Raw genomic sequence first — 14,012 nt, 5'->3', positions numbered from 1 at the left:
TGAGAATATATATATATATTCCAAGAGTGTTAGAGGTGAATCCAACCAACTAAGGGATAATGTCTATCCAATATACTGCTGGTAGAAGACCCAATTATTAATACACAAGTGTTTTTTCTTTGCATGTTAATTACACTACTGAATGTAATAAATAGATGAGGGTAAAAAGTTGTTTTACCCTTAATTTATACAGCAATAAAAAAATGGATATAGGTATATTGTTATAATTGTTTCTTTTTAAAAAATAAATAAACAGACATAATATAATGTCTAAAAGTTGATGAATACCACCTCTTGATCCCCGCTATTTTCTTATTGCTGTACATATACACACACACACACACACATCAACATCAGTATATCAAAACCAAATCAAATGGAAATTGTAGTTGTGACCCCCGTGCTGGTAGCACGTAAAATGCACTATCCGAACGTGGGCGATGCCAGTGCCGCTTTGACTAGCCTCCGTGCCGGTGGCACATGAAAAGCACCATCTAATTGTGCTAAATGCCAGCTCCTCTGCCCCCTGTGCCGGTAGCATGTGAAAAGCACCCACTACACTCTTGGAGTGGTTGGCATTAGGAAGGACATCCAGTTGTAGAAACACTGCTAGATCAGATTGGGGCCTGGTACGGTCTCCTGGCTTCCCAGACCTCAGTCAAACATTCCATGCCAGCATGGAAAACGGACGTTAAATGATGATGAAGATGATGATATATGTGTGTGTGTGTGAGGCGCAATGGCCCAGTGGTTAGGACAGCGGACTCACGGTCATAGGATTGCGGTTTCGATTCCCAGACCGGGCGTTGTGAGTGTTTATTGAGCGAAAACACCTAAAAGCTCCATGAGGCTCCGGCATGGGGGGGGGGGGTGATCCCTGCTGTACTCTTTCGCCACAACTTTCTCTCACTCTTTCTTCTGTTGGCCTAACCAGCAGGGTGGTGTCCTTTGAAGGCTAAAACAATGTGAGAGGAAGGCCTTCCTTCAGGGAAAGATATAACATGGTGTAGTAAAGTTTGATATAAAGCTGTAAAAAAGAGCAGAGATCCAATTAGGGAGAAGCAGAAAAGATAACCCATTGTGACCAGCGTTGTGTAGCAACATCTGATAGCCTGGTCGGTCACAGTGACCATGGTGATATATATATATATATATATATATATATATAAGCATCATCATCATTTAGCATCCACTTTTCCAATGCTGGCATGAACTGGATGGTTTAAAAGGGGCTGGTCAGCTGGAGAGCTGCCTGGAGGCCATATCTGTTTTGACATGGTTTCTGCAGCTGGATGCCCTTCCTAATGCCATCCACTTTATAAAGTGGCAGTGGGTGCTTTTTCATAGCACCAGCACAGGTGATCTTACATGGCACTGGCACAGGGGCATTTTATGTGGTGCCACCACCAACCACAACATGCATGATTAGGAATGCTCAGCTGAAGAGGGATTTAGGGGACATGTCTGTATGCAAGGGCTTTCACATAGTTACTTCGTAAAGAATGAAAAGTTTTGAATGGTACAACAATGCACTATAATACAAACAATGGGCTATATACCTGTTGGAATTTAACCATCCATAGTCTGAAATGATATTTTGGAATAAAATTCCTTCTTCAGATATTCTTAGATGGAGTCGCTGCTATAATCAGTTTTCCAACGGCTTTTCTTTTTTATTATTTTTTTTTGAAGCGTCTCAGCAGTGGTCTCACGAAGCTCCTTCCAGAATTCCTCATGAGAAGTGTGTGAGGTTGGCCATGTCTCAATCTCGTGTGTGCTGGTACATCCATAGTGCTGAGCTAAGAATATCTGAAGAAGGAATTTTATTCTGAAATATCATATCAGACTATGGATGACTAAATTATAACAGGTATATAGCCCGTTGTCTGTATTATAGTGCATTGTTGTACCATTCAAAACATGGTCTAATGAATGGGATCTGTGTCTGAACGTGTCAAAGTGCTGTCATCTGCCTGTTGGCTCTACTCCTGCAATTCAACTTGATTTCGAGCCGGGTTGTCTGCTGCTGGAGAGGACCGATCAGGTACAGGACCTGGGTATCTTGTTGGATTCTTCCTTTTCGCCTTCGGCCCAGTGCGTCCATGCTGCCAACAAAGCACGTGGAGTTCTGTTTTTGATTCGACGGTCATTCGGAATGCTCACAGCAGCCATATTCCTACCGCTCTATGTCACGCTGGTGAGACCCATATTGGTGTACGGGATTCAAGCCTCTTCTCCTTATCTCCTCAAAGACATAAATCATCTCAAAAGAGTCCAGAAGCTGGCTACCCGCATGGTACTTGGTCTCAAGCATTTGTCTTATGAAGAAAGGCTGAAGACGCTCGACCTTTATTCTCTAGAAAAACGACGACGCCGTGGTGATCTCATTCTTGCTCACAACATCATAAGCAGAAAGTGTAACCTCTCGAAAGAGCTGTTCTTTACTCCTGCTCCAGAACGTCAGCTGCGGGGTCACTCCGAAAAGCTCTATCTGCGACGATTTCATCTCAATCGAAGGAGAGGGGCTTTCTCCGTCCAGGTTGCGAATCCGTGGAATAAGCTGCCGGACGAGATAGTGAAGATGCCGACGACCGCTCGGTTCAAAGTCTCCCTTGACCACAAATGACCTGAACTCTTTGTATGAACACCATGTCTCCCTACATGGCCTTGCTTTTTGCTTTTTGAGCCAAAAAATTAACTTAACTTAACTTAACTTTTTATTCTTTACAAACAATACACAAAGCTTCAAGCGAAATACAATACTCTCCTATATTTACTTTGCTTGATGTGTCTTCTCAAGCACAGCAAATTGCCAGAAGTCTTAGTCTCCTGGCATCCCCTTTGCGAGGCCCAACATATACACACACACACACACACATATATACATATACACACACACACACTCACATATATACATATACACACACATACACATGATAGGTAGAGGCATGTCAATATGATTAAGCAATCTGCTTCCCCCCTATGTGGTTTTGGGTTCAGTCCCTCTGCATAGCTCCTTGAGAAAGTGTCTAGGGTTGACGAAAGTCTTATGAATAGATCTGGAAGCCAGAAACAGAAGCTCATCAGACAAACCATCATCATCATCTCTTAACATCTATCTGTGATAGTGGCATGGGTTGGATGTTTTGACAGGATCTGATGAGCCAGAGCATGGTTTGAGTGCCAATGTCTATTTTGGCATGGTTTCAGTAACTGGATGGCCTTCCTAATGCCAACCCCTTTACAGATTGCATGGAGTGCTTCTTTTGTGGCGCCAGCACCAGTGAGGTTGCCATGTAACTTGCAAGACTAAATCAAATATTAGGCAGAGTGGGGTTGAAGTAGAGAGAGGCAGCTTTATGAAAAGCTAGAGTATGAAGGAGGGGCCCTGAAACAGGTTTCTTGCTGAAGGGGAGAGACATCTGCTCATATTATGCACAGTGGGTAGGAGTAGTTGGTGTTGAGCTGGTAAAAGAGACCAAGAAGATATTGACGAGGTGTCAGGGTGGGATCTGGGGTAGAAGAATAGGAAAGGTTGCTGGGTAGTAGTTAAGAATATACAGAGAGAGTGAGGGGTGGTAAGATGTGGTAGGAATGTAAATATACTGAAAGATGAGCAAGAGTTGAGGTGCGTTGTGTGGGGAGGGAGTTAATGATAAATAAGTGTTGGATGAAAGATAAGGAAGATTAGATGATGACTAAATATTGAGAGGAGCTTAGGGGTGAATGCAGTGAATAGTGGAAGGGTAATTGATGATGCGTGAGTTGATGGGGAAAGTTGGAAGAAGTAGGCAGTACAGGGAGGTGAAGAATAACAATATGAAAGAGGGGTGAGGGTGATCAATGTAAAATGTGAGTAGAGAGGTACAACAGAAGCATGGATGTGATGTGAAGAAGTTCCAGTAGTGAGGAAAATAACTAGTACCAGGGCAGCAGAATACTGCAGTTAGGCAAATGATAGAAAATAAGGGGTGGGGTGAGTGCCTAGGAAATTAAACAAGGGGAACAACTGTGCATGCATACATACACACACACACACACACACGTGTGTGTGTGTGTGTGTCTAGAAACTCAGTTTTACTGAGATGGAAGGATCTTCTTGTGCACCCCATACTGCTAGTCATTCTAGTCTTTTTGCATCTTTTCCATGAGATTCAAAGTCCTAAGATCAACCTCCATCCATTCACCTCATGTCTTCCAGGGTTCCCTTTTGCACAACTTTCATCTACCTTAGACAATCAACACCTCTTTATACAACTGTCCTCATTAATATGCATCACCTGACCACACTACATCGGATTCCTCTTATGTCCAATTTTTTCCTCAACACATTTACACTTCGTTGTATATGAACACTGACTCTGCACCTCCAATGAAGCATGCTAGCTTCATTATTTTCAAGTCTTCCCATGTTCTCTGCATTTAGGGCCCACATTTCACTACCATGGAGCATTACTGTTCATACAGAAACATCATACAATCTGTCTTCAACTCTAAGAGACAGGTGTTTTATTACCAACAACAGTAACAACTCTCTCAGCTTTTCCCATTCTGTTCTTATTCTAATGACTACACTTCCAGGACATCCCACTCCACTACTAATCAGGTCCCCTACATATCAGAAACTATCTACTACCCCTAAGGATCTTCTCAGACATTCAAGAAAATGTGTTTCCTGTGTATTCCTATTGCATATTGCCCCTGCACCTCTATCCCATACAAAGCCTAATTCCTCACTTAACCTTAATCATCATCATCGTTTAACGTCCGCTTTCAATGTTAGCATGGGTTGGACGATTTTGACTGAGGGCTGACGAACCAGATAGCTGCACCAGGCTCCAATCTTGATTTGGCAGAGTTTCTACAGCTTGATGCCCTTCCTAACACCAACCATTCCGAGAGTGTAGTGGGTGCTTATTACGTGCCACTGGCACGAAGGCCAGTCAGGCGGTACTGGCAATGACCTCGCTCGAATCTTTTTACACATGCCACAGGCACAGGTGCCAGTAAGGTGACGTTGGTAACGATCACACTCGAATGGTGCCCTTTTACATGCCATGGGTACGGAAGCCAGTTGGCCGCTCTGGCAACGATCATGCTCGGATCTAATATATACACATGTGTGTACATCTATGAATATATATTGAAGCTACCACCTCTTTGTGGTTGATGAAGCATTACAAGCACAGGAAGTGAGCCATGGATTGGAACAAGTAATAATCTAAGGGAGGTATAGCCAGACTATATGCCAGGTGTGGCATCAATTCAATCCCCTCAAATTCCTGGCTTTTATCTGGGTCGTTCAAACAGTATGAAGTCTTGCATCGTCTTGCTGGAGAAGAGCTCACTTTCTGTTAACCAATGCCGGCTAGAATTCCCTAGATGCAAAGCTTTACCTGGTGTTTGAAACACCCATGTTTGGTGATAGGTTCCAGAAGCTGGCCCTTGCTTAAACACGTAAATTGTTTATGCACGTAAAGATTGCAGAAAAATATCTCTCAGATTCTTAATTGTTCCAATGCAAGACCCACTTCCTGTGTTTGCAACACTTCATCAACCTAGAAGGGGTGGAAGCTTCAGTGAAGGAGTTCTTCACCACGAAGAACAAGATCTGGTATCAGTCTAGGATCAAAGAACTGGCAGAAGAGTGGCTTCAGACGGTGCAACATGATGGGCCCTAATTTGAATGCCAGGCAGCTTTTATTGTAACTCGATGAAAATAAGCAAATAAGCTACCAAAATATTGCAAACCTTATGTCTTGACACAATACAGATGAGTAGGTGTGCATGTGTGTGTATGTGGAAACCAATCAGATGGGCTGTACAAGCAATTCAAAGTGACTTGCCACACGCTTTGTCACCCTGAGTTACAGTACCCTAGAGGTCTCAGCACCTGTAACATACTTAGCCATTTACAACTCATGATATATGATGGAAAGATCCCACAATTGCAATCCCTAGATATTGGCAGACGACATCGTTCACCCACACAACCTTCCACCATGACATAGATAAAGAGGTTGAGAAAAAAGAAGAGGGTGAATGACATTGTTTCCTCATACTGACACACTGTAGACCAATGCCGAAAGAATGCAACCCGCATGGGCAAACTGGTTCTGTGCGAGGATTAAATTAAGGATCCACGCGTCTGTGGTATATTCAGCCACTTCCACGACAATTCAGTGAGTAAGCAGTTCAGTTAATCGTCAAAACAAGCTGGAATCCATTTAATTTCTCTTATACATAAGTGTGCGAGAATACAACCAATGTTTTCGTTTGCATTTGTGCTTGTATTTGCGTGTACACGTGTATGTCTATGTATGTCTGTCTGTATGTATATGAATGTGTGACCCGTACACTCAAACATATGTATGCATACATGGACAGACAGACAGACAGATATAAAATATGGGGGGTTAGTTCACTGTAAGACTGTGAATCTTTTTTCCAATAATAATAATAATAATAATAATAATAATAATAATAATAATAATATACAGTGCTTAGGTGCACCACAATAATGTATATGCCTTGAGATGCTTGCTTTGCCATAACGCTTGTTGTCTCTTTAACAAAGATAGATAGATAGATAGATAGATAAATAGATAGATAGATAGATAAATAGATAGATAGATAGACAGATAGATAGATAGATAGATAGATAGACAGACAGATAGTATAAGAGGGAGAGTGATCGATCGATAGATAGACAGACAGACAGACAGACAGTATAAGATGGAGATAGATAGATAGATAGATAGATAGATAGATAGACAGACAGACAGACAGACAGACAGACAGACAGACAGACAGACAGACAGATAGATAGATAGATAGATAGATAGATAGATAGATAGATAGATAGATAGATAGATAGATAGATAGATAGATAGATGGATGAATAGGCAGACAGACAGATAGTATAAGATGGTGATAGATAGATAGATAGATAGATAGATAGATAGATAGACAGACAGACAGACAGATAGATAAAGTAGGGTATGACGCATAGTGGAGGTTCATGCATTTTGAACGAATACGGACGGCGTAAGTTCAACCGAGAATTGATTTCCGAACACGTATCAATAAGATACCCAAGTAAAACTCTCTGTCGGATCCATTTGCATTCTCTTTACATTCCGAGTTCAAATCCCACTGATGTCAACTTTACATACTGAGCTCTTTACATTCTGAGTTCAAATCCCAGTGATGTCAACTTTGCTTTTCATCATTCCGGTAAACTACTAGACAAGTATTTCAGTAGATTATTCCTACAGAACACATGAGGTGATATATATTAACAGAGTAGAATTAAACAATAAAAACTATAGATATCTTGTATGGGGGAATATCTATTTTGCCATGCAAAGTGTATTTGTTTACATGTATGTTTAATGGTGCGTGTAAATGATTTAATATAAGAGCTAAGGCGGAAATCCTACGCATCATTTGTGCTTGTTTATTTTCATTGTATGTTTGTAGAACGTGACGCAGACGCATAACTGTATACACAGTGAAAAAGAGATCCATAAATCTATACATATATGTATATATATAAAGAGAGACACATATACACAAAGAAAGATATTAGCACAGTTTAAAATAATATATATATATATATATGTGTGTGTGTGTGTATCCACTAAATTATATACTAACAGTGATACGAAAGTCCTCTGCAAGAAGTTAGCCCAAAATTAACGAAATCAGTCGTCAGACCCATCGCACTGCTTTTTGTCTTCTGTTCTCGTCTCTATTTTCTAATTTTAACAACAGAAACTCTTCCCAAGAATTATGGTGACACCTCCATACATCGTTCCTGCTGAAGAAATGTCAGGGAATACTCGACACAGACAGGGATATTAAACACGACTGATGCTTAGTAAATAATGGTAAGAAGTATTAATGGAATAAATAAGGGAACTTACACGAGTTTGCTGCTTGTTTTAGAGTATTAAACTGATGGTATTTTATCACATGCTTCAGTGTCAATGTCTCTGGTAAGAGACATAAACACCGAACGGGAGGAATGGTAAACCCAGCGACGGAGCGCCTTCACCTGGCGAATGGGGACATAACTCTTAATGGTGTTTACGAGAGAATTTCACTTGGAAACGCCATCGACGAGGACAAGAAATCCACCGAAAACGAAGTGATGTGGGGCCTGAACGGCTCCTTCTGTACCACTGCTGCGCGGCATCGAGGCACAGGTGAGGTTGTGTGGTGAGGAGGGCACTTGCTTCTCCCTGCGTGTCACCTGGGTCAGGGGTCTTCCACTGTAGCCTCGAACTAACCAAAGCATTCTGATTGGATTTGTAGGCGGAAACTGTGAAGAAACCCGGCTTGTATATATACAGGGTGTCCACAAAGTCTGGGTTCATGGGGATTAACACATACTTTAAGAAATTATTATATTTTATATTTAATTCTTTATGTTATGATTTTATTTACTCCATGTACCCAGACTTTGTGGACACCCTGTATATTAAAGTTTGGTTTTGTGCTAAATTTAAAACAGAGAGCTACCTACTTGCGAACAAATGTGGTAACATGTAACATTATTGACGAGGTTACCGTGGTCTTTTCCGCAGGCTTTTCTTTCCACGGTTAAACCTTATCTGCTTTCCCCTTTACATTTTACATCATGACATTTCTGTGATACACGATTCCTATTGATCGTTTTTTTTCCTTTTTTTTTTCTTTCCCTTTTACTATCCCTTTTGATCGAAAACCTACCCCACTTTTTTTTTCTCCCCAAAAAGAAAAGCTCTACTTTGTAATCTGTCCCGTCTGTGTGCAGCCCTGTGTGGCTAATAAAGAAACATATTATAATGTTTTACATTAATCTGATGGCTGAATCTATACTTTTGTACAGTACAAGTTTATTATTCTTAAACAAGAAAATTAGTGACAGTGACTTCGAAGTTTCGACTAGTTAAGCCATCGTAGGACCAAATATTTTCAGGTGAAAAATAGAGAAAAAAAAAATAATAATAAATTGTGCGATGTCACGTACGTCATGGATCCTCTTCAAAACAATTCAACATGCAAGACTGTGTTTTTCTGCTTATCCCCCGACGCTGTTTGACAACTTATGTTAGTTTGCTAAGTTAGCCGTTCGGGAAAAGAAACGGACAAAATAAGTACCCGTGAAGGCAGTGCCCTAACATGGGTTCAGTCAGGGCCGGCTCAAGGTACCGGCAACTATAGCAGTCACCAGCTGAGGAGGGGCAAGGCAGACGTGACAAAGACGAGGAAATGTCCACGACCGTCAGCTTGTTCGGGACGCCAGCAACCCTAGGGCCGGCACTGTACCAACGGCTGAAACAATTAAAGGGGGGAAAATAAAAGAATTTACAAGAAATTTATTGATTCATTTTTCACAGTAAAGTTTAACTATCCTGACAAATATTAAACAAAAAACTTTTCAACCTGTCTTATGTTGAATTTTTTTGAGGAGGATTCAAAAAGCGTGACGTACATGACATCGTACAAAACTTTTTTTTACTTGATAATAATAACAGATAAATGCTTTGAATTTTTTCTTAGCATAAAAACTCTCGTGGTGTTTATTTACATCGATTTTAAAATTTCAAAAAAAATGCGAATGAATTTGCTGGACAACGAACACTGTCAGTGGTTACAATTCTCATCTACCTGGTGTGACGTACGTGACAAAAAAGTTTCATGTTAAAGACAACGCCGGGCAGACCTGGAAGAAATTGATGCAATATCGACATCGAACCATTTCAGCACCTGGCTATTCAAAAAATTCTCGAAAACCTACTTTAGTGTAACTTTCATGAGATGGCCCATAAATAAAATTATGTCTATTTAATAAGAAGAAGCGTTAGAAAACTAGTTAGAAATAATAAAACTGTGACATGGAAGATCGTATTAGGCGAATTTTAATACTATTTTAATTCATTTCGAAAATTACGTGAAAAAAAAAAAAAAAAGAAATTCTGTTCCGTTATATCAGGACTTCATAAGCGAAGCATATCCAGCACCTTAGTTATCGATGTAGAAAGGAAAGGATCATTATGATGTTAAATCTAGAAGATTCCATACATGTTGGCAAAAAAAATATTGCTCAGAAAATAAATAATTTATTGAACATGAAAAACAATTTTGTTGTGTCCACTTAATATATTAGCGTCGTGGCATATAGGTTTACAACGGGCAAATGACGGGCTCGCTGTATGAATTTATTGTTGGTATATTTAATGCGGAGATTATTAAAAAATAAAAGAGGGAAAGGATCAATATTTAACATGAATAATTATTGATTAAATATTTCTTTATTTCAGCCGAGTACGGGGAGACAACTCCAGTCACATTTTGGTCTCAGCATTAAGTTCTAAGTTGCCACGAGTAATTCTTTCTTTCTTTCTTTCTTTCCTTCCTTCTCTCTTTCTCTCTTCCTTTCTTTCTTTCCTTCTTTCTCTGTTTGTTTGTTTCTTTCCTTCTTTCTCTCTTTGTTTCCTTCTTTTTCTTTCCTTCCTTCCTTCTCTCTTTCTTTCCTTCTTTCTTTCTTTCTCTCTTCCTTTCTTTCTTTCTTTGTTTCCTTCTTTTTCTTTCTTTCCTTCTTTTTTTCCTTCCTTCTTTCTTTCTTTCTTTCTTTCTTTCTTTCATGTATGCATGTAATTACTCAGGCTTATTTCTAGATTTTTTTTACCAATGGAGAGAGAGCCAGTTTCTAACCTTGAGTCAAGACTCCTTCACTGGAATTTTGAACATCATAAAGATGTTTGTGTTCTATGTTTCGAATAAATGCATGTACAGATTTGTATATCTTGTTTTTATGTGTGCACACTCATATAATTTCATGTCTAGACGTCCATATGTACATATGCTAAAGTTTTGAAAAGTCTTATATATTTTGATAGTTCCACTGATGACTTGTATCATCTAATCTTATAATTAGCTTTCTCCTTTCTGGTTTTGAGGAGCTTAATTTCTCAAGATTGGCACCAAGATCGTTAGCTACATATCCCAATGCCCCAATAATTACAGGTATAAACCTGAAGATCTAATCCAGGTACAATAGCTGTAAATTTCTCAATATCACAGCGTTGGTGTTTTCTTTTTTGCTGATCTTTAGCTTTATGTTGACATCTCCACTGGAAAACTATTTCCTACTGCCTGATATATTATGTTTGTATTATATTGAGGTTTTCTCTAGAAGATTCCATCAATATTCTTTCATATAATTAGTAGCTATAAGTTCTACTACACTGTACGTTCTTATCTCTTTGACCTCAGGATTATCCTTCTGACCGATCTCATTGTACAGTGTTTTGGCTACAACATCATGTCCCATTGGTAAATAAGAATGCTACGACATTTTCGGATTTTCCAAGTTTCCTGATGTTATGTGACACCAGGAAAGAAATATTAACTAATCACACTGAATTTTTACTTGGCATTTTTTCATTTCCCCACACAAGACAAAATTGTAAACCAGTTAATTCTTCACTTCAAGACACCAAGATATTAGCAATATTTGGATCGGATCTTTTTGGTTTGAACGGCAGTTTTTAAAAATAATTTCCACGTAACTAAACACTTTTAAACTTCGTGTACTGGTAGAATGTGTTTATAAAACATCTTTTTCTCTCGGCTTTCTTGAGAAAATTCTACAGTTTTTAAGATATTTGTTGTTTTTTTTCTTCAATTTCTGCAATTTCAACCAATCAATGGCGTCTATTGAGGTGAAAATATTCTGTGCTGTATGAATATGTCCCTTGTTTAAGAAACAGATTGGGTTTATTTACATTTCTGAAGGAAAAAAGATACCCTTCCCCCCACCCCACCCCAAAAACAGATTGAAATGCAATAGATAAATACTAGGGTCATAATTATGGTTGACAATTTCATATGACACCGCTAGAAAAAACTACCGTTCGAACTGAAAAGATCCATGGAATGCAACAAAATGAGTAAAAATAACAAAAAAGGGAGAAAATTGTAGCGGTGGTTGTTGTCATGAATGAACATTGAGTAGGTGATTATGGTGGTGGTGAAGATGATGTTAAGAAAAAAACATACGGGGTATTTGGCTAAATTCGACAATTTACAGAAAAGTGGGGGGGGGGGACTAATGTCCCGTCCAAAAATAAAAGTTTTTTTTTTTTAAATCAAAAAATATCAACTAGAATATGGCAGGGATATAACAGTTTTCAGAGAGTAGCCGCCCTCAGCTTCCACCGCGGTCTCAAGACAAGTCCAGAACGTGGTACATGCATTCCTCACTGTATCTCTGGGAAGTTCTTCGAACACTTCCTTGATCTTGGCCACCAGCTTTAGAAATGGTGTTGCAGGCAAAGCGGTTAGTGTCTTCTTCAACCGGACCCAACACATTGTAATCCATGGGATTAGGAGTGGAGTGGGGAATTAGGAGGCCAAAAATTGGGGTTGGTGAAGTCATAGAAATTCTTCGACAGCCACTTCTGACTCTTTCTAGAAGTATGACAAGGAGCTGAATCTTGCTGCCACACATACGGCTTTTTAGCAGTAACCCTCTCCAGCCATGGATTGACCAATCTTCAGAACCTTCACAAAGCCGTCTGAATTGAGCCTAAAGCCCTGTTAACAGGTGTAAGTAAAAACTCCGGCGTTCGGACAAAGTCAGAATGTTGGCTGTGTCCCTTTCAGCTGCTCACGGTTTCATAGCTTCCATTGTAGCTGTCCATGTCACAACATTTTCAGTGTTCACAAGACATTGAACAATAGTCCTGATGTCACCATTTTGACACCCGGCGCGAATCATCATGGTACACTTAACTTTTCTAATATTCAGATGGTTTACAGTGCTCCATGTCAGCTCACTGTTTCTCAACTACAACTTCGATATTTATGCCTTCGACTGTTCACCTACATATCAGGCTGTTGCTGAAAAAAGAAAAGGAAACAAAAAATCGTCAAATTAAACCCATACACCCTGAAGATTAAATTTTTCTAAAGTTTGAAACGTAGTCAGGTGACAGGTCCGCTTTTTACAAGAAATTTTCTTCAAATTCGATTGTAATTGAGGTTACTAATAAAATATCTGGATAACTTTTTGTGTTTAACTATCAAAATTCTTTTCTGTTGGATTCCATGTCAATTTTTCCCCACATTAGTTTGATAATTTTCAATTTTCAAAAATGTATAAAGTGGGGGCAAAGTGAGCAATGACTAATTCCAATAATTTCTTCCCTTTAACTGCATGGTGTGTAAATATACGAGAAAAAGAGCAACACCAGCAAATCGTGAAGAATCTATAGAGTTGAGTTTTTAGATTTAATTGAGTTTCGTTAATTTAATATCCTGTGCCATGTTTCCATGATCCTCTTCCATTTTTAAAACTTTTGCAGCATTTCTGATTGAATAGATATTGATGTGTACTTCTCTTTTTTCAAATGTAATTCTGAAGAATTGAAGAGGCAAATTTACCCTATTTTGTCTTACCCATTTTGGTTCCACCTAAATCTGTCTTTTGTATACTGAAAAAGAACGACGATAATTTTCTGAAATATTGTTCTGAATATGTTGTAATGTCTTCAATGCATTTAGAGAAAGTCGGTACTACTTAAGAATAGTGGACCTGGTGCGCGCACTCGTGTAGTTGCGCATCCGCGCTAGCTAGTCGTGACTAGTCGATCCTACAACGACTTCTTAGCAAAGTAAATAAAACACAAAATAAATATTTTTTTTTTACACAAAGTAAATAATTTTTTTAAACTAAGTAAATAAAACACAAGGTAAATAATTTTTTTAAACAAAGTAAATAACACACAAAAATACAAAGTAAGGATCGACTAGTCACGACAAGCTAGCGCGGATGCGCAACTACGCGAGTTCTTAAGTAGTACCGAGAAAGTCTTTTTCAATACATTTAGAGATCAATTTTTTGTTTCAGCGTGCGCACGCATACATACACAAATATGTATACATGCACATAAACACATACATAGCTATACTTACATACACAAATATACACACATACATACACAAAAGAATACATAAAC

At 39.0% G+C, this 14,012-nt stretch overlaps 1 protein-coding gene across 3 annotated transcripts in view; it reads right to left on the bottom strand.

The window, feature by feature from the left end:
* The window catches only part of LOC115210359 (oxysterol-binding protein-related protein 1), a 280,667-nt gene extending 272,418 nt beyond the window's left edge, over positions 1–8,249 (bottom strand). Inside the window, exon 1 of one of the 3 annotated variants that reach the window (XM_029778918.2) lies at positions 7,929–8,249. The gene's annotated coding sequence lies outside the window, so the exon portion shown is untranslated. The remainder of the gene's footprint in view (positions 1–7,928) is intronic. The other 2 variants (XM_029778916.2, XM_029778917.2) reach the window with 2 other exon arrangements.
* Positions 8,250–14,012: the final 5,763 nt, after the last annotated feature.

Source organism: Octopus sinensis, linkage group LG4 (genome assembly GCF_006345805.1).
Source record: "Octopus sinensis linkage group LG4, ASM634580v1, whole genome shotgun sequence".
NCBI lineage: Eukaryota > Metazoa > Mollusca > Cephalopoda > Octopoda > Octopodidae > Octopus > Octopus sinensis.
Note: the sequence above shows the minus strand (reverse complement) of the source record. Positions and strands in the feature narration are given on the sequence as shown.